The sequence below is a fragment of the Macrobrachium nipponense genome, chromosome 26, assembly GCF_015104395.2.
Source record: "Macrobrachium nipponense isolate FS-2020 chromosome 26, ASM1510439v2, whole genome shotgun sequence".
NCBI classification, from domain to species: Eukaryota; Metazoa; Arthropoda; class Malacostraca; order Decapoda; family Palaemonidae; genus Macrobrachium; species Macrobrachium nipponense.
Genome location: NC_087215.1, coordinates 16,062,278 through 16,086,928, shown reverse-complemented (window position 1 = coordinate 16,086,928; position 24,651 = coordinate 16,062,278). Strand labels below are relative to the sequence as shown.

The following is a 24,651-nucleotide window of genomic DNA, read 5'->3' as shown; positions in this document are numbered from 1 at the left end:
CACTAGCAGAATTTCTGCCCATTAAATTCCAGCCTTAGTTGACATTCAAGTGACTCGGGAATTGATTTTGGAAGAACAAATACCGAATTCCCGAAGTCATTCGGCCGTATATCTCTCTCTCTCCATTTCGATCTACCGGATTGAGAGATAATGGAATAATGAGATCGTTCTTCAACTGGTAAAAATCTTGGAGAACGTTAAGAGAAGAAAAGGGATTCAGTGACACCTCCACCCGACAGGAATTCTTTTCCCGTCATTTCACTACATATTAAAACAGGAAGTTATTTACAAAGCGTTGCCAGATGTATTGTTGAAATAGCGTTTTTGCATGAAGGAACTAAATGCTGACAAATCGTAAGTAGATGTGAATACGCACAGAAGGACCGAAAAATGAGACAAATGAGTGAGACAACATTCTAAGTCACTCGAGAGCAATCGACTCTTTATGCCAATCAGACAGAAATCAAAGCTATCTTGCCCGAATGCGTTTTGGAAATACAGATCAGTACAGATGACGAATGGTAACGAGATAAAGGGCATTTGAAATCTGTGCTTCCATTGTCAGAGTTTGCAAATGAGCTGGGATATCGCTTTTTTTTTATAAATTATGCGCGGAGTTAATCAGGCTTGTGAATAATAATTTTAATAATATTCATTTATATTTATAATATGGTTAATAGTGATAAGGTTTGTGATAATTCTGTTTATTTATTTATTTGTTTAGGGTGGTAATCATTAAATGAATATTGAAAAACTGCTGCAATATTCAGACCAGTCTTCAAAAGACTGAATGGTTGTAACTGGGTAAACTAATATCTGTCTCGTATCTGCTGTGCGCTAAATCACTTATAATATTTAAAGTTTTAAAATTTACCATCTTTACAATTGGTGTATAATGTTTGTACGGCACGAACATCATACAGAACCGCAACTATACAATTTAGCTGATAATATTTTGCAAAAGTTCTGCCATTGTTAGTTTTCGATGAACTTCAAGCCTGATAGGTGAGGTTTTTTAACACTCCTCACTGTAAATCTGAACTAGCTAGACTGTTGAAGCTTGAAGGTCTTTGGCTTTGAAACATAGTTATGTTTTTCATTGCCTATTTTCAAGAAGACCGGAGAGAGAGAAAAAGAGAGAGAGAGAGAATCAAGAAGGAATGGCAGTTTGGAAAAATATTGGTAAGTAGCAGGAAATAGTCTTTATTTGTACATATATTTGTGCGTATATTATTTTTTTAACCCTACACCTTTTGCCGTACTGTAAGAGTTAAAACAGTATTTAAGCGAAGTCTATTCGTAGACTGGAATGATCTAGTTTTGGGGTCCATCATAAAATAAAGGGGAAATAGAGCAGATTCGCGGAAGGAACACAGGAAAAAAAGCTGCAGTTGGTTCTGGACAGATAAGGTGAAAATGAAAGTGTGAGACTGATTAAATACGAGTAGAGTCTCTCTCTCTCTCTCTCTCTCTCTCTCTCTCTGTTTCAGCTCGATCTTCCCTCCCCGAATTCTGGTTTCTTCGGGACGGGACCTCCAGACATATTTTATGTCCTGATATGCCATTCGGTGCTCGGATCTATACATTATCTCTGACTGGGTCGGAAAAAGTCCTTTTGGAATTTCACGCTTCTTAGATGCTCTCTCTCTCTCTCTCTCTCTCTCTCTCTCTCTCTCTCTCTCTCTTGACGATCTTGCTTGGTGGTATGTTAAGGGTTCCTACAGATACTGAGCCGACTGTAGGAAGGTAGGAATGGAAGTAGGGTCTCTCTCTCTCTCTCTCTCTCTCTCTCTCTCTCTCTCTCTCTCTCTGTCAAAGGTTCCTACAGATACTGACTGAGATGACTGTAGGAAGGTAGGAATGGAAGTAGGGTCTCTCTCTCTCTCTCTACAGATACTGAGACGACTGTAGGAAGGTATGAATTGAAGTAGAGTATCTCGAATATTTGCAATGTTAAAATATTGATATTTATGAACCACAGATAACCTGACACTTTTTCCCAGTATGGAAGAGCAAAATGGGTCACGTGATCAGGTGCAATTGTTTCAGAAGAATGACCGTCCTCTCCCGCTTCTCGTCTTTAAGGATTACGCTCTAAAAAATATTGACTAATATTGCCAAACGATGGTGCAGTCAGGTGCAGTTCCTTCAGACCATTCTTCCAAATACTGGATGATATGCGTAGAGTAGAGTAGCGCCGTCAGTGGACCTAACGCGATTCACCTCACCGTAGGCATTATAAAACAATCTTGTGCTGCATCTTACTTATTGTCTGAGTGCTTTTGTCGGGATGTTTAACTTCTACAATCTCCCCTTTTCACTGACTTGGGTTCTGCATTTCACTGACTTGGGTTCTGCATTGATGAAAATGCCCTAGTGATTGGATATCGACCAACAATTTCACTATGCGTTCAGTCATTATTATTATTATTATTATTATTATTATTATTATTATTATTATTATTATTATTATTACTATTATTATTATTATTATTATCTCAGCAGTTTCATAGTCGTGTCTGAGAGCCTAATTGAACTTTGTAAGTCAACGCATATCTTTCAATTTTGTTGTAAATCTGATGTGTCTTCACACTTATTGCAACTCTCTCTCTCTCTCTCTCTCTCTCTCTCTCTCTCTCTCCTCTCTGGGCAACTGGATCGCCGTTCATTAAACTCAGCGTCAGTTGAAATCTCAAATCTCTTCGGCTGATCTGAACTTTCCAAAATCCTTCGGCGTCGTTCCTTTTCATTTCGTCTCTCAGGATTGCGAGGCAATGGAGGAGGTATTTGTCTTGATAAAAGACGAAAGACCATTTCATCAACTTTCCAAAGACTCCGGGCTGCTAAGACGAAGGTCCTAGAGACGGGCGTTTGAAAGTCGCTTCGTTCAGAATGAATGTCAGCATCTCTTTTCTCTCAACTGACTGAATTTTTGGTACAACTGCTAAATACTGAAGTTAAAATAACGGAAACTTCATGACGTCATTCCACTGCGGTGACAGATGTGAGATCCCCAGTGTTACTGTGATGGATAATGTAGTTAAATTAATGTAACAAGGTTCCATTGCCTTGGTTGAATTACGCTATTGCATTGCACCGTGATATTGCAGCGTTACGTTGTCAGCTGAAGTATTTCAGTCTTATTCTGCTTTGAGACAACATATGCTATTACGTGGAATAACTAACTCGCTTTACTCTGAATACAAGGTGGCCTTGGTCTGAGAAATCCAGCATTCAAGTGTCACAGGTTAATAAGGTTTGTTTCTTCGAATGTAACTGGAATATTTGGCACCACTGTACTGACTGAAACGTTACTGAAGTTGCTTTATATATGTTCCAAGAATGTACTGATTATCGCTAAAACACAAGAAATATGCTTTCATCCGAGAGTCACTTGTGAAATTATCTGACAGAATCGACTACTTGTTTGCGTCATCTATCTGTCATTTACAAAAGCTCCGAGAACCATTTTCTTTTCTTTTGCATTTCAGCATTTTGTATTCTGGACCTGCTGCAGAGAAGGTGGACAGTCATGTAATAAACAGAAGATGAAGATGGCGTTTTTTTTCTCTCTCTCTCTCTCTCTCGCTCTTTCGTCAGGAAAAAGTAGAAGGGAAGGAATGTTGGAATTAACATATTGATTTGGAGTGTTTAAGATTGCTCATTTTTGCAAAATTTTTATCTAAATTCTCTCACTCTCCTCATATATGTGTGTATTGATATTATTATTATTATTATTATATATGTTATATATATATATATATATCTATATATATATATATATAATTTAATATATATATATATATATATATAGAGAGAGAGAGAGAGAGAGAGAGAGAGAGAGAGAGAGAGACGTGTGTGTCTGTGTTATTAACCACACTTATTCCCAAAGGCCAAATATGCAAACTCATTTCCATTCATTTTCCTTCTCCCAAAAAATAAGCTATGAAATATAATCTTGTATAAATCCTCTCTCTCTCTCTCTCTCAATTTGATCGTAGATTTCTGTCATTCCTGGCTACAGCTCCTCTTGGCTCCCGGCGTGATAGAATTTGGCGCCGGGTGAATCGAGTGACACTGAAAGAAACCGATTATTCTCCTCAACCCTTTGATAGTCGCCAAGACTTTCCGTTTCGGGTTTTTCGTTCGTCACTTGGGTCCTCGTTTATGTATTCTTAGTATTTATTCTCCTCTTTGTTCCTCGTTGGACGGGTGGCTTACGTGCTCGCCTACGGATCCGGTAGTCGCGAGTTCGACTCACCGCCCTGCCAACGTTGAATCAGAGGAATTTATTCCTGGCGATTAGTAATACATTTCTCGATATAATGTGGTTCGGATCCCACAATAAGCTGTAAGTCCCGTTGCAAGGTAACTAATTGGTTCCTAGCCACGTTAAAAAAATATCTAGTCCTTCGGGGCAGGTATAGGAGAGCTGATCATTAGCTCTGTGGTTGGTTAAACTAAAAGATACTTAACTTTTTATTCCTCTCCTGAGGCTATAGTCTTCCCGTTCTGATGTGGCGGAATGTTTCCATTAGGAAAAGGTTGATAATAGAAGATAACAGTAGAAGTAGAGCGATGATGATTAGTTTACTAACTGATGAGACAATAATATATATACTGCATGAATTCTTGAAGCGATCCTCAACGTCCTCTCTCTCTCTCTCTCTCTCGCTCTCTCTCTCTCTCTCTCTCTCTCTCTCTCTCTCTCTCTCTCTCCTTCGGCGGGTGCTGAATTCCATTCCTATAAAACCGGAACGACAGAACCACGTTCCGATTACTGGTGTACCTAGTAGATAGTTGACTGTGGTTGCAATAAACCGTGGTGTGGAGGGCATGAGGTTTAAAAACTCCACCTTCCATATGACTTGATGAAAACACTGGACTAGATATATATATATATATATATATATATATATATATATATATATATATATATAATATATATATATATATATTTATATTATAATTTGAAACGCTGAAATTCACAACTCATCGTACTGAACGCTTTAATGAAATTACAAGTTAATGGGGTTAGAGTTAATTGCTTCGTGTAATTAGGTTAAAAAAATTATTTCATTTGTTCGAAATAAAGAAAATCGTAATAAGGGGTTGCCAGTGATTGTAATTGGATGGTAATTTCCTTGCACATTTTTGGATGAATTAGACTTTAATTTCTATTAAACCTGCTTGAATGTATACTGTTCGTGGTCTAGTGGTTGCCGGCTACTCCTCGCCATCACCATCCTCTCTCCTCACAGTATATAGTCTTCATGTTGATCCCCGACTGTTGGTTCGTACTTGATAGTTATTCGTGTGTGGTGGGTAATAGCCAAAGGAGAAGGACATTGGGCTGGCAACTTCATCCCAAAATATTTATTTCGATCCCCGACGGAGGAAAGCTTATCTGGCAGATGACTGGTAGCGGATAGTTATTCGAATGTGGTGGGTAGTAGCCAAGGGAGGAAGAAATGGGGCTGCCAACTTCATCCCCAAAATATTGGCCAAGACCCAGAAAGTTAATGCTCTTTGAAGCCCCTTATATGGGCATGAATGTGTGTGTGTGTGTGTGTTCATGACAGGAATAAACTTACGTTTTTATTTGTAATAATTAGATTCCAAGATCGTCGTCATCATCGCCACAATAATTAGCGTCATTCAGAAACATAAACCAAATATGAAAACTTGTCCAGCACCCAACCGTGCTTTTAGCTTTTATCTTGAAATCTCATTTTCTGTTTCATTTATTTCTATTGTTAATCGTTTTTCTCGTCTCTTGTTATTTTTTTTTCAAAGGAGAACCGATTTATTTCCAACTGTTGATGGATATGGCAATGCTTCTTAAGCTACAGTATCTTTATATTTATTTTGGGGGGAAATGAAAAAGTGCCTTTAAGAACAGCGGTGGCTTTTGCGATTTTATCGTGTTGTGCTTGTTTACTTTGATTTTTATTTGTTCTCATTGTTATCTTTTAATAAGGATTCATGTTTGCGTTCTCTTCTCTCTCTCTCTCTCCTCTCTCTCTCTCTCCTCTCATCTCTCTCTCTCTCTGACTGTGTATGTTGGCTGTGCTTTTGTGCAGGTCCAATTATGTACTAGGCGTACATATCGGAATCCTTTGTTGTATACGTGTTGACTTTACCAAAACAGAATTGACTGACTAGCAATATGTGTATGTATGTATATATATATATATATATATATATATATATCTATATATATATATATATATATATATATATATATATATATATATATATATATATATATATATATATATATATATATATAAACAATATCGAAGCTAGTAAGCTAGTACTAGGGAGGCAGCCAGTTTGATTATGCAAAATTTGGAACATTTGTGTCATTTTCAGTCTTGGTCTTGTGATAAGCAAATTGCCAGTGTCCATTGTTTCGTGGGTTTGAGATGAAAGTCTCGCGCACTTAAGACGAAAAGGAAACGATGTAAAAACATAAACTGAATCATTGCTACCTTTCACCCTTCGGTGTTAAAAGTCAAAATCGCAGGGGACAAGAAGTGAAAGGGTTTAGTGAGAGGTTTTGTGCTCCAAGTTTTTATATTCAGCTTGTCTGATAGATTCAATAGCATTTATTTATTCCTTAACGTAGATGTTTGGAAATAAATTGTAAAGAAAGATGGACGAGTAATAATGCAAAATAAGTAGCATAAAGAAAAATACATCTTGCAAACATACATACCTACTTCTATACACTGTAAAAACATTTGTCAACAAAATTCACCTCAGGTGAGCTGATCTAATAATCATCATCAGCAGCGTCGCCTCCAACGCCATGACAGAAAAGACAAACAAACAAAGGAACAAACCCAGCGACTACATCAATGGCATTGCCTGGAGATGTCATTCGCGAGAGAAATGACTTTCCCGAGGAAATTAATTCTGCCATCAAATTTCTAACATCGGAAACATCATATCCAAATAGAAGGACGTTTTCCTCACACTCACTTTGCCTGTCAGTCCGTCAAAGCAATCAGGAAAACGACACTATTCGACGCGCGTTAAGAAGTATATATGTTTTGCAAACGTATTCCAGCAGAGAATTTCATTTGCAGAATTTAATACTCTGATGGAAGCTTTGCTCACACGTGTTGCATTTGTCACTCCATCAATTATTTCTGCAAAATATGACCTGTGTCACTCGTAGACATTTACTGAAGCGATTTCATTTTCGTCATTTTAATGCTTTTAGAGGGTATTCGAGTAGAAAGCTAATCAATTTTCAATGTCGGTGAAATTCCAAATATTTGTCTATGTAATCTATTGATTTATTTGAATATACTCTGTCATCCACAAACTTTCATCAACAGTAATCGGAGGACTAAAGGAGTAATTGTGCTAACTTTGATAGGATAATCTCCCCCCCCCCTCCAACAAATTCAAACTACCAATCGCATAAAAACGAATATCACCTTGTTTTGCTTACGATGGATGACCAAGTGTGTCTGTGTGGGTGTGAGAGAGAGTGCATATAAGCTTTTAAATATATGTATTCATTAAAACCCTATATATAGTATATATATTACGCTACATAGGGAGTAATAGCAGTTTCCCCAGAGTTGACAGTGAGGCACTGAGGAAAAAACAGTTGTTAATTACTTAACAAAATTAGCAAACAAATAATCGACGGGAAATGTTAAAGTAAAAGAAGAAATCTACTATTATAAATGCCGGGACTGGAACAGCCCCCTCCGCCAAGGGAATTCCAAGAACCAGCTTCTAAACAAAATAGCAAATCCCTCCTGTCTGCGCCATGCAGCGAATTCCTGGCCCTCTCCCCTGCCCCCAAATTCCAATTCCACCTCGACCTTCTCCTGCCCATTCTTGGTTTCTCTTGGGCCTCTGGAACCTTCTTTGTCCCTGAAATACTGTTCGAAGCCCCGCGGTTTGTTCTCGGTATCGGTGAGGTTCGGTCGAGTTCCTGGGATGTTCACACCCATTTCATATGGTATCCTTATGTAAATCTCTCTCTCTCTCTCTCTCTCTCTCTCTCTCTCTCTCTTGATGCATTTCTTCTTGATACATGATTTATTTAAGGTATTAACTTAGAGAGAGAGAGAGAGAGAGAGAGAGAGAGAGAGAGAGAGAGAGAGAGAGTACGTTTTCACTTGCCGTACAACATGAGAAGAACTGTATACTTGAAAATATAAAAAAATCTTGGTTACGAAAGATGTTGATTTACGGCAAAATTTTAAATACAGAGTATCAAATGACAACCCCCCTCCCCCCCACAAAAAAAATTGCATAAATGAGAGAACTAGTAAACAAGACAAACACTAAATTTGGATAATGGACACTAGCCCTAAGAAGAACCAAAACTCATAAATAAATACAATCAGCAAACGAGAACGTAACAAATCAAAATTCTCAACCTCGTATTATGTTAGCAAACAAGCATCCTGGGGGAGAACAGAGAAAGCGCGGATGATTCTCTCCCAGAAGTCCTAAATATTAACTTTCCACTCCTACGCCTCCCCTGCACTCCTCCCCCTCCTCCTCCTCCTACTCCTCCTCCTGGCCACTCATCCATTTCCCAGAAGAAATCTAAACGGCAAACACCAAAATAAGCATAAACGTTTCCATCAACAACGGGGAAGATCTCTTTCCAAGAAGGAATAAGAACAGCGCTAAAGAAGTACGAACAAGAAAGGAATATAAAATGAACCTTCCAGCGGGGCATAGAGGCAACGCACACGAGAACTGCTTTCAATGATGAAATTTAATATCTGTGTTTGGGTTGTGTGTCTCTGGAAGTGATGTCAGGATGTTTCTCAGAAGACCGGTTGTTTCTTGAAGGGCAAGAATCGTCACTCACTCTGCCTCAGTCGGGCAGAATAACTTTCACAGTATCTGATTTACACGGAATTTGGGTGATGTACATTTTTCTGAAGGCTGAGCGATCCTCAGAAAACGTGATTAAAATTCCTGGAACCGTCTCCTGAGTTAGGAACCTGTGCTAACACAAGGCCATTTTAATTCAACATCAACTCTGTGTCTCTCTTACTCACACACACACACACACACACACACATGTAGTATATATAGTATACGTGTGTCTGTGTGTATGTGTATATACTAAAAGTAGTTACACGTTCGCTATATTGTTGGTTTTCTCTAGGATGCAAATATATTTAAGTGGTGCATGATAAACAATGTTGCATATATATATATATATATATATATATATATATATATATATATATATATATATATATATATATATATACACATACATACATACATACATACCATACATACATACATACAGTTCATGTGCATAAAACATACCTTCTTTCTAAATGCTTCCATAAATATAAATGCAATTTAAACGGTTATTTGTAATCCCTTAATTCAGTTTTATGTTTGGAGTGAAAACAAAATTTATTCAACAAAATGTTCTTCTTTCTTTCTTGTTTCAGCTAATCTTTAAAGAGGAACTGCAATGTGGAATTGTGACTGGGAAATTGCCTATATTTTCTTGTGTTAGCTATTTGCGTCATGGAATTCAGGGTCAGATCTGGTTAATTTGGTGAACTTAGTTACTAAGGTGTTCAATATAGACAAGATATAGAATGAACCTGCTTTGATTGAAAGGAGGTAAGATTTATTGTGACTGTGTTCTCTTCTCTTTTTGTACATCGCTGGCAGAAGGCTCAAAAGGTTATCTAATTTTCTTGTGCTTCAGGGAAGAGGAAGTTTAGTTTTTCTATTTATTTATGTTTGAGCATCAGCTGTAGATTCTTTTGTCGTATATCGCCGACAACGTCTCACCACTTCTTGTCTGGGCCCAAGTATCAGGTCCTTGGAAATAACTTCATATTAGAGAAAGTCACCCCAAGTGTGACATTTATCCATTTAATTAAAGAATACAGGCAATCAGTTGTCTTGCTGCATAATAGAAAACATATTGTTCCTACTATAAACTTGATGGAAATATTCCCTGCTAACAGTATTACCATAGTCCCTTTTTTATTTATTTGTTGGTTGCCATTATATGTATCCAAATTATATTCTTGCAAATATGAAAAGAACGTCTTCAATTTCTCCCCAATCACAGAGGGCGCTTCTGGTCTTCTAAGGACAATGAAGTTCCTTTTTTCTTCCTTGTTTAGTGTAGCCTAGTATTCTGAAGAAAATTCCGGCCAAATTCGAATTTATAATCATTTGGCCAAGCGTTCTCCCTAGGGAAGGTCAGCTTGCTTCAGTTCTTGATAATTTTGCGGTTTTAAGTTTTTAACCTGGAAGAAGCCTTATTTTTCTGCAGATTATAGGCTAAGTAAGTATTTTATTTATTTATTACTGTTCTTTTTGTCGTGAATACGCCATGTGTCGGCTTTTTTATGTATTTAGTTTGTAGCCGTTTTTTTAAAAGAGGAAGTCATCTAGCAAGGTTAGGCTTTGGTACCCGAGTTCCAGAAATAATTAGTAAATTTTTTTTTTAAAGAAATTTTTAAAAAATATGTAACCATGCTTTGCATTGCACCTCGCCCTTACCTGACCTGGGGTAACCTTATTGTAGCTTAATCCAGTGGCCCACAGCGCGAAAAGGTTTGGATTTCCCTCAACTCTACATGGTTTGTTAAAATAATGGGTCATATCATTGTTGACACAAACAATATATGAGAATAAAATTCCTTTAATTGGGCTTCAGTATTATGAGTGTATATGCGACCTCTGCTGCTAGTTTCTCATCCCTGTGTAAACTGGTGGAATAGGTTGGACGTACTTTTGTGTAATGTATTGGTGTAGGACTGATAAAGCCTTGTGCCCAAAAAAGTGTGCCGTGTTCTCATGAAGTTTAATGCTCTGTCCACAGGTTTAAGCATAGCCTAACCCTCTATTGAAAGGTTTAGCGAAGGCACATGCTGTAGATGAGTTAAATAAGGCTAGTATGGTGAAGTTCAGTGTGACATGTGTAAGTGTTACATAAAAAAAAATATGGACTGTTATACCATATATAAAAACTACAACTATGTTTAATTAAAACCAGTGACCCAAGAGGTCAACCAGTTTGCTTGCAGGAGTATGATCGGACCAGATAAGTTAATGTAGGCTAAGCTGACGTGTTGTATTAGTCAGTGTCTGGTTTGCCGTCATCTGTGGTCATCAAATCTATTGTTTTGTAAACTGTTGTCGCAGCTTCCTGCTTGAGACAACCACAGTGACCTATAACCCATACGGCCTTCGTGACTTGTAATCTGTGTCATCTGTGTGTATGTTCGTATGTTCGAGCTACTGTCTGCTCTCTTTATGATTTATAAACCAGATTGTATGTCAGAATTCATTAAGCCAGCATCATTGGAAGACCTGTCCAATTTTATCTGATTGGCATCATGTAGACTTCGAGAATACAGATATTTTTGTACTCTGTGTTTAAACAATAGAACCTCGCATCAGAAAGAAGATACCGAATGAACTTAGAAATTATCATTGAGTTTGAAACATCTCCGCCTCCATACCCAAAGAAGATACTGACTTAGAAATTATCATCGAAATCCAAGACACTCCAATGAGAATGGAGAGTTATAACAAACCGACTTTAGCGTAAATTATCGCAGGTCTAAATAACCTCACAGGGTGCCTTATTATACAAAGGCATCACCCCTACAATGCTAACTTTAAGAATTAAAGTTCATTAAGTTGCCATAGCTGAAGTCATTAGGAGTGTTAAGAAAATCACAGGTAGGTAGCCTATGTAAAAAACGCTTCACGTCAGGTTTTCTGTATTGGACCTAAGACAATTTAAGACGAAAGTGGTTTGTATAGCAGTTTATAAAAACCTTAAAACATCCAACAAGTTTGGGATACCTTTGGGATATCAGGGGTGATTTTCACCAAAGTGATTTGTGATGCAATGCCTGATTAAAACTATAGTTTTCATAGTACCCCAGCCTTACCTAACTTGAGTTAACCTTAGCCTAGCCAACCATAGCAGAGCTCAGTGTAAACAGGAGGGGATCTCCCAACACTACATGGCTTGTTAACTAAAGGCTTTGCATCGTCATAAACTGGAAACAGCGTTAAATTTCTTGCATTATTGAGTTACAGCTGTGCCGCTGTTTCCTCAAACAAGTGTTTACAGGCCATATGACCTGATGGTCGCATTTTAATTACCTAATGGGATATAGTACTGTTTTCAGCTGCCTTATATGGGTGCATAAATTTTTGTGCCGTCCAGCACAATTGTTTGAGAACCTGTGAGGATGTAACGTTAAGGTCGTGTTTTACTTTCAAGTATTGATATCCTTCAATACCTATGACAATCAGAAACTGTTAGACCCTGTCTCACTTAAGTATTTGTGGTTGATGCCCCATCTGTTGTTTCTGCACTGAGGTCATCAACAGAAACTATAATACTCAATTGATTTATTAGAAAAAAAACTGAACAAAAATTACTGTTACCATCAATACCGTGTGTGTTGATTTTTTTTTTTCTTATAACATATACAGTGGTTTTAATATTTACCAGTTCCACGTTGGCAGAGTGCATTTTGCGCTCGGCCACCAATCCGGTGGTCCGAAGTTGGATTCTCGGCTCTGCCAACGCGGAACCAGACGAATTTATTTCTGGTGATACACATTCATTTCTCGGTATAATGTGGTTCGGATGGTACAATAAGCTGTAGGTCCCGTTGCTAGGTAACCAATTGGTTCCTAGTCACGTAAAAATATCTAATCCTTCGGGTCAGCCCTAGGAGAGCTGTTATTCAGCTCAGTGGTCTGGTAAAACTAAGATATACTTTTCAATATATACTAAGACCTCCAGTTTTATGGGTTAATGAAACCCTCTGTTGGTTGATTACCTCCTGAGCAAAGAAACTAGTGTCGTTTATGGTTTGGTTATGGAGGATCTCTCTTGTGGCTGGATGCAACATTTGTGCATTTAATCATTTTTTATTCAAGTCCAACAAGCAAACTTGGTTATAACCCATGCAATTTCTTTAGTTAAATTGTTATTTTATTGTTATTTTATTCTTACCGAACAATTATACAGCTATAGGTTCTCTACAGCTGTATAATTGTTCGTTAAGTATGCAATAAAATTTCACTCTATTAAAAAAAATTCCATTTTTAAAATATAATACTGTAGCAGTATAATTTTCCAGTTTGCAAAGCACAAAAATCACTGTAGCTTATGAAATAGACTTCAGAAGCTCATAGTCATAGCCGTGTATGTTTGGCAAGATAAGTTTGTTGACGGTAGAGGAAAAAGCCAGTGACTATTTGTCATGGACCTAAGGACATTATGGACTATAATGATAGAGTAATAAATTGATAACATACCTCATAACTCATTTGTCGCAAAATTTTGACATGTTAGTCAGTTTAAAGACAATTTAAGGATAAAAATATTGTCACCTTACTCTTAATTAATGTTTTTGGTACATCAAATTTCAGACACTGTTAGACTCTCCTCGGCACACACTTTATAGATGTATAGGTTTTCATGTTGCAATGCTACTGCCTTACCTTCCTCAGTGGTAAAGTTAAGTCCTCATTTTGTCCTTGGGGTGAAGTTCCACAAGTTCCACATGGACACTGGTCCTTGTCCTCTTTGACATCCATGATGTTAGGATCTACAGGAGTTTTAAAGGAGTTATCCTTCCCTTGCTCACTTGCGTAACTGGGAAACTGACCTTTCTAGGTGGGAGATCAATCTTTATCTCAAAAACTACTCCCACCTAAGAAATGAGCATTCATATGCAAAAAAAAGGAGAGGGCTTGTATTTTAGAAACAAATCGCAATTTTAGATTTTTTCTTTTTTTCAAAATACTGTAGGCTATACAATGTGTTTTATTACAACTCGACCTCTAACCAATCCCTCAATTTCCCAGTTGCAGAATGAAAAAGTGATGCTGTACTTCTGAGTGAATGTGAGTGGGGGCTTCCTCCCCTTACAAATTTCCGCCAGTGAACAGCATTATCATCAAGCTAGACAAGACCAGTTATTGCAGAAGGTACAGCATTCCATCAAAAAAAGACAATTGGTAGTGTGATATTTCATAGACAATCCTATAATTGAAAAGTCAGTAGGGGGGAAACATTTTCTGGTTGTTTCTAGATTGTGGTTGATAACTTATTGTGATTAGATATAATTCCGCTAACCTGACGGCACAAAAAGGTCAATAGTGGTAGCATTACTCCAGATCTTGGTGTCTGTGGGTCTTTATTATGTCTGTACATAAAACTGTGTGTGGTCATTATCAGTGTGGTTCAGAAAGAATGTTTATTCTTTAGAATAGAAATATCATAGTTACTAATTACATTGCTTCTTTAGAAAGAACGTTTTAGGATAGAAATATCACGATGATTAATTACATTGTTTCCTTAATGTGCCAAAATTAATTGCATTTAAGTTCCAAATAATTAGGAACTCTTGCTAAGGAGATACCAGGATTGTTGCACTTCTCAGGTATGTGGCAAAAGGTGCAGGTTCTGGCAAACGACTATCTAATGGCACAGAGTTTTCATTTTCTTGACAGAATATTCGATGGAAGATTTTGAAGTTTTGATCAATAATTAATTCAGATGTTTGTGTATTGTATCGTTGCCACTGATTGTGAGTAGCAAAAATACTTTAGACATTACAGGAAACTGAATTGAAACTGTACTTACAAATTAAATTGGTATTAATAAATTTTTCTGGTTGAGAGAAGTTTTTATAAATTCTAGTCAAATTGTTTAAAGATTTTTTTAATGGAGTAATAGTTTGATTTAAAATTTTGTTGCAGGATTTAACTATTTCATATTTTTCAGGACAGGAGAGAGAGCAGTGTGTATAGTCGTCTTCAATTAGGATGTTTGAACTGGAAGGTCACTTAAAACATGGGAGACTATCAGTTACAGCACAATGTTATATTTAATAAAGGTGAGAGAATAAGCCTTTTTCCAAGGATCTCTTGTTTCTTAGTTTTCATTCCTTGTGTGGTTATGTGGCCAGTCAAGGTTCGATTCGTTTCCCCTCCCCTACTCTGTACTCATACTTTATCATCTTGAACATATAATTATATACAGTTTAGCTACTATATGCAGGTTGAATCTTTGAAATGATGGTTGATATATTCACGTATGGCAATGGAACCCTCTTCTCTCACTGCAAGTTATACTGTACCTACCACGAGCTTGATCTCCTCAGAGGAAATGGTGTTATGAATTCCTTAGAGGCGACCCATGTATTATGAAACTATGTTAATGAAATTGTCACTCACTCACAGGCTAACTATTTTTAAGTGTTCTATAGAATATTTTGGGTTCCGAGTTAGTCAAGGAATTCAGTACCTTGCACACTGTGGCCATTTTGCCCCAGGTCATATTTTGAGGTAAGAGAGAGAGAGCAACAGAACTGCTACAAGTCTGTATTTCATTATTGGAGACTACAATAATTAATAAGGAACTGAGTGGGACAAGACACAGGATAAATTTTGAGTCATACTTGGTCTGGATCCGTAAGTGCCCCAGAACTTTTATCTCCCTCAATTTGTGAGGTAACCCTTTAGTCTGATGAGGGAAAAAGCTTGTGAAGAGGAAATGGAAACTTCCACATTCTTTAGTCTGGTACTAACAAACTTTTAGGATCATATAGCATTCAAAGCCGCTTGTAATTGCCTTCCACTCTCCAGCTTGTGCTACTGTAATTTTTTTCTTGGGTACTCTTGTTACGCTTTTTTCTTTATATACTTTCTGCTCAAGTGTGCAAACCCTGTTTTCTTGTTCCCCATTTTCCATGTGTGTTAGGCCTCTTTGTCATGCCTTTCATACTGTTATACCCGTTCACTCCACGTATTTGATAGTTCAAAGTTCATTAAATACCCTATAGCATCTTAATTTAAAGTTCAGTTCTTTTCTTTGTCGGATATTTTTTAGGCCTCTTGTCTTATGTCAGGTGTCTGTCAGGCTTTCCTGGTGTTCCCTCAATTTTTACATCTACTTTTTCTTCATCATCCCATTTTGGGCTACCATGTGTATTGTATTTTATTTATGATTTCTTTATCATATACGGACAATATTTGAGATAATTTTGAATGAATATCACTTTGTCAGTATGTACCATCTGTCATTCATTCCACTATCAGCGTCTTTAAGTGACTGCACTCCACTTTCACGATCTTATTTTTATCTTTTTTTATCAGCTTCTTTTGACTCCTACCATTTTTTCCTTTTTTTAGTTTACTCCGTTTTACTCATTTCTGTGTAGACATTTTGGTTATCCCTTTGATATTTTTAAAATTATTTTTACTGTTGCAATAGTTTGCCATGCTGTTACAGCTTGTGTTATATATTACCTATCTTTAATTAATGATGTCCACGAAGCAAATTATCCATATTCAGTTTTATTTTACATGATGGGAGGGATTTACTTATACGAGATGACTATATTCCAGCTATGTAAAACTGTATGAACAGTTTTTTGCCAGTTTCTTCAATAAGGGAACTATAGTAAATTGGAAGAGAGAGTTTCTCTAGTATTATTTGTACGATGATTTAAAAGAGAAATAGGGGAGAGAGAATACTTCTCTAGTAATTAGTTCAAAATCTGTTATTAATCTATTAAAGCAAAAAGTGGATATATGTTTTTGTCTTTTGAGGTAGTTTATACATAGAATTTGTTTTGCCGGTAAATAATATAAAAACTCAACACTGGGCAAATTTAAATAGCGGTTCTTATAGATATTTGTTGGTACTGGTTTGTTATAGTTGTCAGTGATGTTTTTACCTTGCATTTACGTTCAAGTAATGCCAATCTCTCATATGTTTAATTACTTTTTAGGTGTTTGATAGGCCCCTTTTTTTGCCATTACGTATACTATTGTCAGTAGGTGTATAATTGATTTTTTTTGTCAGTACGTATATCAGTGAATGTCAGTGCACATACTTCACTTGTTTTCCTCTTGCATTTACATTTGTGCCAATCTCTCAAAAGTTGTTACGTAGGTACATATTTTTTTGTATATTTGTCAGTATCATTGATTGTCAGTACACATACTTCATTTCTTTGTTGGTAATGGGTTACTACGATTAAAGTCTTGTATACACAAATTCCTTGTTGGCAGTCATTTATATAAAACGTCAGTGATGTTTTTGCCTTTCAATATACTTTGTGAGGCACAATTTTTTTTTTTTGTTCATTTGTCAGTATCATTACCAGTACTCGTACTTCTTCAGAATTGAAAAAAATCTAGGCAGGTTTTGTTTAAAGACTTTTTAGTTTGTACCATAGAACAGTTGTTGTATGTATTTTACTGTTTACGTAGGTTTGTTGTGGCAATTTTTAGTTTCATGGTTTTGTTGTCATAGTTTTGTTGTGATATTTTTATTAACTTTATGCATATAGTGTACTACAGTAACTTAATTCGAGCTGCTTTCACAAATTTTTTAAAATTTTGTCATGCCAATACACTAAGTTAATTTGAACCAGACTCTCAAATCTCAAAAAATAACATTGAATGCAATTAAACTCTTGATTCGAAAATTTTGTTTATTGTAATTATAAACTGTACACCATACCTATACCAACCTATTCACAATATATCTATACATAACGTTGATTTCTAATGAATTTTCATACTTTCAGGAATTTGGGATGGCCTGTGTCTTGCTAATAGGAGTGAGGAATCTTAAAGACCGAAAATAGCACAGCTTATGTACGTTGCCAGGAATGTGATTAACGAGAATTTTTTTTTAGTTCTGGAAAGCAGTTGCTAAGTAGGAATCGCAGATACTCCAGAGAGATGAGATCAACAATGAGGCAAGTTTACCTGTATGGTAACAAGTTGTTGCAGTTCCTTCGTACTGATCGTTGACCATGTTTCGACTAAAAGATGGAAGATACTTACTAGACTAGAAAAGAAATGTTGGTGGCTGTAATCAAGACCAAATTTTACAACACTTGATGATGCAACTAGTAATGTGATAAAGATCTACTGGTGTAGCAGGGGAGGTGGTGTAGCAGCTGAGTATCCTAAAACCACAGCAGAGTTCCCAGCATAGGGAAAGTGTAATAGGCGAGATGTCCTAAAACACAGGAGAGTTTCCAGACATATGGAAGGTGGTGTAGCAGCCAAGTTGTCCCAAGATCACGGGGAAGTTTCCTAGAATGGAAAGGTGGAGTAGCAGTTGAAATGTCCAAAAATCACACATGCAAAGGAGGGATAGAAGTTAAAACATATTAAGACTGCATTAGCTTTTTTCAAGCACATGGAAGCGTAGCAGCAGCCGAGGCGTTTTAAAATCACAGCAGTGTTTCACAGCATTTATGGATATAGGTGGTGTAACATCCGACATGACAATAGTCTATTGTTTCTTGGCTTTGGAAATCTCACTAGACTACCTAAGAGTGCAGAAGATGATCTCAGCATATGGAAAGGATGCCTAACTGCAGCTGAGATGTCTTCGGATTTATGTATATATTGAATAACCAATTGAGATTTTGATAAAGTTTTACTGGGCAGCATTCTGTTATGTTAAGAGGCAATTTTGTAGGTCAAATGACTTCCAAATGCAGGTTAAGAAAGCTCGACATCTGTGATCATTCTCATGAGTAGCTTTATCATACAGGCAAAGGTGAAATGCGTCTGTATAGTGTTGGTTTAACAGCTTTTGAGAAAGTTTGCTTGCATAAAGAACATCATTTCAGCTAAAACGGCATCATCTCGGGCAGTGGTAGCTGTTGCTTTTTGTAGAGCTTAGGTCTTCCTGCTTTGATGTCCAGAGACGTAGTTGACATGAACATCATGTTTTGAAGCACTTCAAGGCTTCCTACTACGATATCCAGAGATGCAGTTGACAGGAACACCATGTTTGGCAGCTTTTCAAATGCAAGCTGCGGCAAATATGATGTTCATTTCGGCAGAAGAATCAAGATGTTTCCCAGGACGTACATTACTAGAGTAGGGAGTTTGGACCTCGTAGCAAATATGACGCACTTCATTTCAGCCAAAGAATTAATACGGTTTCTCGTACGTACAGTACTAGAGAAGGGAGTTTGGACCTCATTATCCTCATGCAATAGAAAGATGACCAGCACGAAGTATTCAGTAAGGCTCTTGGTATTTCAGCTGAAGAAATTACCTGAAAAGAAAAGCCAGTATTAGGCGTGCCAGCTTGTAAAAGATATCCCGTCTATTAAAACTAAAATTGAATTATACAGTCCGTATAAGTCGTTTTGTAAACTGTATATGAAAAAAAATCCTAGTGTCCACTGCGAGAATATAATATCCACCCCTGGTGTATGACACGTAATGTTGATGTTCCTAGAAGCTTAGAAAGAAACCTGAGACTACTACTGTACCTAAGTTCTTGCTCCCAGTCCTCGAACTTCAGTAGAAAGAAGCCAGACTACAACTACCCAAGTTCAGTGTGTCGTGGCCGTGTCTCAATTCTTGAAGGAAAAAAAAGTTTGCCGGATAGGTCAAATTCCCTATGCTTTAAGATGAAAGTGATTACGAAATTGGGGTTGTTTACACTTTACCGGGCCAGTTGCTCCCTACTTTGTTTGTTGTTGTTTTGGTATCGCGACACCCAAATCCATCCGCCACGGTAAGTAGCCTTACTGTAACCCCTGTGGTTAGCGCGCGCAGCGCAACATTACCTCTTGCCAGAACATGCCGTGCCTGCCAAGAATCTTTAAATATGCGGATAAGGCGCGAAGCGCCGTTCCGCCACGGCCTCACTGACAGCACACATAAATCGATCGTCGCGGATATGTAGTAGCTCCCTACTTTGTTTGTTGTTGTTTTGGTATCACCGCCATATTGGTTTTGGTGTTCTTCCGCCGATTTCGGTCGGCGGTCGAGTGGGCCCGCTAATCTGTAAGTGCTCCCGAAATTGGAATGAAAAAGTAATTTCCGACAAAACGGGAGGAGGGGGGGGGGGGGGGGGGAGCGGGGGGGGGGAGAGGTGAGTTGAGGATGAGCATTACAACGGCTTTCCTCCCCCTTGGAGTTTGGCCATTTGTATACAACTCTACACTTCATACAGCGGAACTGGCTGCAAAAAAAAAAAAAAAGCACATTCATTAGTTAAAACCCCTACATCTGTGGACGATGACAGGGCACAAGCTGTAAAACAAGCAAATTGTTTTGTACACTTAAAAGTTTGCTTTGTAAAAACCACACTAGTAAAACTAAAACTGAAAATTATGGGCTTGGTCCATGAAAAGTTGAACGGACTTATCTTTAGAGTTAAGAAATTAACTTCCAGTGCATATATCTTGTAATGTGGAAGTATCAACACCAAATAGTACTCTACCTGCTGTGGTGAAGGGAAATAGTTCTTAATGTAAAGCACACAATTATTAACTTAAGGTCTCTTACTCCCGGTTATTAAAAAAAATGGACAATTTGACTACTTTCAATCCAAGTTAGTAGGTTATATGGTTTCTTCATTCACCTGTGTATCACCTTTGTTACGCAAAACCTAGTTTGATTTTAACAAAACTTTTAAGAGTAGTACACAACTGTATGCCTACAAATTTATTGATTGGTGGGAAAGGGGGTTAGGGGATTTATGCTATAATAAATTTAAGCCGCAGAGTGCTATCTAATAAATTTTCCTAGACAAGCAGCTCGATTGAATTCCGAGTAACACCAATTGCCAAATAATTAACCTTTCGATTTGCCCAATTTTCAGCTTGAGGGAATGAGTAAAAACGAATGTTCTCAACAAATACACCCTGCAAACAACTAGTAAATTAAAAATATGCGTGTAAACCAAACTTCAAATAGGACGAGAAAACAATCGCTCTATTCATGTAGAACAGACAGTACTACTAACAAAATATGTCTCAAGATTTCAACTGCAGGCTTTCTCCTTTCTTGATACCTTAGTACATATGAAAATTGCCATTGGACGACCACAACAGAACTTTTCTATGGTAGGCTACCACAAACATTCTGAAATAGAGCCAGATGTCATCCTAATCGGTCAACTAAGGACTTTTATTTTGGTATGCCTTCTGTTTATCTTGAAAAATTACGTCTAACCTCTTTGATGTTTGAAAGCCAAACTGAAAGGCAATCATTGCATACATTCTAGACTCTTTAGTTCAAGAATTACATTTCGTTACTGAAATTGTTCGTTGATTTTAACATTAAAGGCATCAAACTCTGGAAAAAAGTAAACTTATGAAAGGAACGAAACCTGCGAGTGTTATCTAGCAAACCTATAGTTACGGTAATCGTAGCAAAAAGGTAAAATCGTCTGGGTCAAGGGTAAAATCATGTAAGCCATACTAACTGGTATTTGCCACAGAAAATTATTCCTTTGGTTTATTATTTTTATTTTATGACCCATTACGTAATCTATTCTCTGGGTTTTCAATGTTCTATTTTGAACTGCTTCAAGCAAAGTCTTTCAAGAGGTAACGCTATGTAATAAACGCCATTTAACTACCATATGTAACTATTCAATATTCATAATGCACCTTCGATATGCATCAAGATGATAACCTAACATGGTAGGACTGACTAATATGTGCAGATACTTGTTCATTATTTTTAAGCTATAGATAAAGCAACGCGCACTACCGAGTGAAAAGCCCCAAACAACACGTTAGCAATGCCTATTCATTTACTGCAAAGCAAAATTCTTGAAGATAAACGAGTGTGTAGCAGGTTAATATCGAAGTGGATTGTCTTACGGAAACCTTATCAGAAGCTGTAGACAACTGGGGCAACATCAAGGTTTCAATAAGGACCAACAAACCTTGGATATCGAATTTTAAAAGTGGTTTAGCTGACGCTAAAATGGCACCACATACTAACTAGACTATTTTGCACGGTATGAAGAGTTAACGGTCTGATGATTGGAACTGAGAGTAATGTAAATATACGGTTAATTAAATGCACTGTTCTTGATTATTCAACTTAAATATTAGGTATTCTCAGCCTCAGTGGTTTAAAAGATATGAATCTCGTTCAAATATCAGACATTCGACAGCGTCCAAACAACCAAGGTTCCACGACACTGGAACTTCCAATTAAACATCAAAATTGCCCTGTTTCACGAAGTGTTACTGTTGATTATGTCTAATACAAAGAACTGGTCCCCTACACTACTGGCCCTTCCCATACATTTCATACATTTTATAACCAAGTGGTTGGAGATTGAAGAGAACGATCAGATTGGATTGCAATACAGATTTTCTATCTACCTGCAAACGTGGAGATGCAGATCTATGAAATGTTTACGAAGCTTTTAAGACCAAATAGCTTTGGAGGGGGGAGCGAATTGAAAGGAAACTATGGGCCAACTGAATAGGACTTGAGCTCCGAACTGAGTAAGAGCAAGCAACAGATATCAAAAGCATAAGATTGAAAAATGAGAGCAAAATTCACAAGGCAAACGGACAAAGTCGAAAGACTTGCCAGTGGGTGAGCAGTGGCCTGTGTTGTTGGCACATATTGCCGTGCCACACGCACGATCTTCGCTAACTTTTAACGTTAAAATAAAAACTGCTGGGGCTAGGGGACTGCAATTGGTTATGTTTGATGACTGGATGATTCAACGTATCAATTTGTAGCCCTCTAGCCTCAGTAGTTTCTAACATCTGAGGGCGGACAGGAAAAGTGAGAAAGGAACAAAACCATCTCGATAGTTTTTCACTGAAAACTAAAAACGAACTCCTAGATTTTGATTAGCTGCCTACACATTTAACTTTCAAACCTAGTTACACCTAATACCTCACTGGAGCTTGGGCTTGTGCGCAATCATTTCTTCAACTGGTGGCAATTCTGAAGAATTATTTGTTAAGTAACATGAAACGTAGTATTAGATTAAATAGACCTTTTACTCTAAAAGTAAACAGCTCTGTAGCAAAACATGCTAAAATGACTGTTGCAGACAATCCGTCCTGAGTAAGATCGATCCAGAATCTCCATTATTAATCACTATTCCTCAAGAGCCTTTTTCTCAGATTTTGACTTTTCAGAATAAAGACATAGCTTCCATTTATATTAAACTATGGCGCCTAAAACTGCCTCCTGAAAAAGGTCAAGGAAATTTCCAGTTATTTTTTTTATTAACCTCCCATAGATTACAGTTGTGCAAGTAAGAATAAACACCAAAAACATGACAGAATCAGTAACCCTACCACTACTTTTACATTACGTACGAGTCAGCAAGTTCGATTTCGCATGAAAATTAACATAACATGTAGTACACCTAGTCAGAAAATCTTACACCTGAAATTCATACAGTTCATCAAGTGAGCTACAGACATCGGTAAAGAGTTTGAACAAAATCTTAGGAACCCAAACCCAGGGTGAGGTACCGGTAATTATTACGAATACTCTTAAACCTCACGTCTACAGACTAAACATCACCCAGGGTATTTATAGTACCTCACCAGATCAAAGCTAAACATCATTGCTATAGACTTCACTGATTAACAAAGGTTCGGAAGTCACGTAAAGCCGTTGGTCCCGTTGCTGAATAACCACTGATTCCATGCAACGTTAAAGCACAATACAAGCAAGCAAGCATACAAGTTAACTAATGTCAGGGTTGGAGTAATTACACAAATTACAATTACTTTCAAAAACTGTAAATCACAATTACAATCATAATTATATTTGGAAACAGGAGTTGGAATTACATTACAATTACTTAAAGTCAAGGACAATTACATTACAACACAAGGTATTTGGGCTAGCGAGTCAAAGCTAATCTTTGGCACAGGAAACAGCGTCTTGGGGCGAGCAAATCGAGCTAATACGGTTTCATAATTTATTTCCAGAAGTGTAAGTGATAAAAGAGCTCCCCGCAGCGGAGCACCAACAAATTTAAATCTTATAAGCAACCCATCACTCCTAATGGAGCCCGACCCTTACCACTCCAGTTTTAAAATTACAATTACAAATTACATCCTGTAATTAAATTGGCATTCAATTTTCAACTACAGTCACACGAAATTCTGTAATTACATTTCAATCAAATTACAATTACTACTACCTAGGTCTGTGGACCTCTCCTGGGCTCTGTACCTTACCTGAACATTGACTAAACACCTCCCTCTTAAGCCTAACTCGCTCGCCTGTTACGGGACTACTCAACACTTTCACCCAGGCATGGTTCATCATACTATTGTTTTTGATTAAATGAAGCCACTGTGGTATATTCATTACCTACAGGGTGAACTCTCAAATTTAAAATTTAAGTTTTAACATCCAAGTGAAAACTATTTCAATGTTCGAAACAATAACAATACTGTTAACATCCTTTAGTGCAGGTTGACTACATTAATGTTAGAACAATTTTCATGGAATTATATTGCTTGCATTTTTCTTAGGAATTATATTGCTTGCATTTTGCTAAATACCCAATTTTAATTTTCCAAGGCGCAAATAATTTATGTACTATTGATCATAAACTCTTCAAAACTTTTTGCGTGGATAAGTCTCGCGTGTTACACTTTAACCTAAAATAGGACAATAACCACTAATTCTGAATTGGAAACCATTTTTGAAAACTCACCAAGCCTCTAACAGATACTGTCGATCTTGCACAGGTCGAAATTTCTGCCAGTGTATTTTGAGCTTGTAAATTTTTTTTTTTTTTTTTTTTTTTTTACAAAAGTTTAAGCTTCAAAAAAAATTAAAACCAGCAGCTATACT

The 24,651-nt window shown here is 37.1% G+C and overlaps 1 long non-coding RNA gene across 1 annotated transcript; it reads left to right on the top strand.

Annotated features, from left to right (window-relative positions):
• Positions 1-10,180: 10,180 nt before the first annotated feature.
• Positions 10,181-19,485, top strand: LOC135199988 (uncharacterized). Its single transcript, XR_010311164.1, has 4 exons — positions 10,181-10,315; positions 13,882-13,998; positions 14,798-14,909; positions 17,613-19,485. It is a non-coding gene; the product is annotated as an uncharacterized LOC135199988 (long non-coding RNA).
• Positions 19,486-24,651: the final 5,166 nt, after the last annotated feature.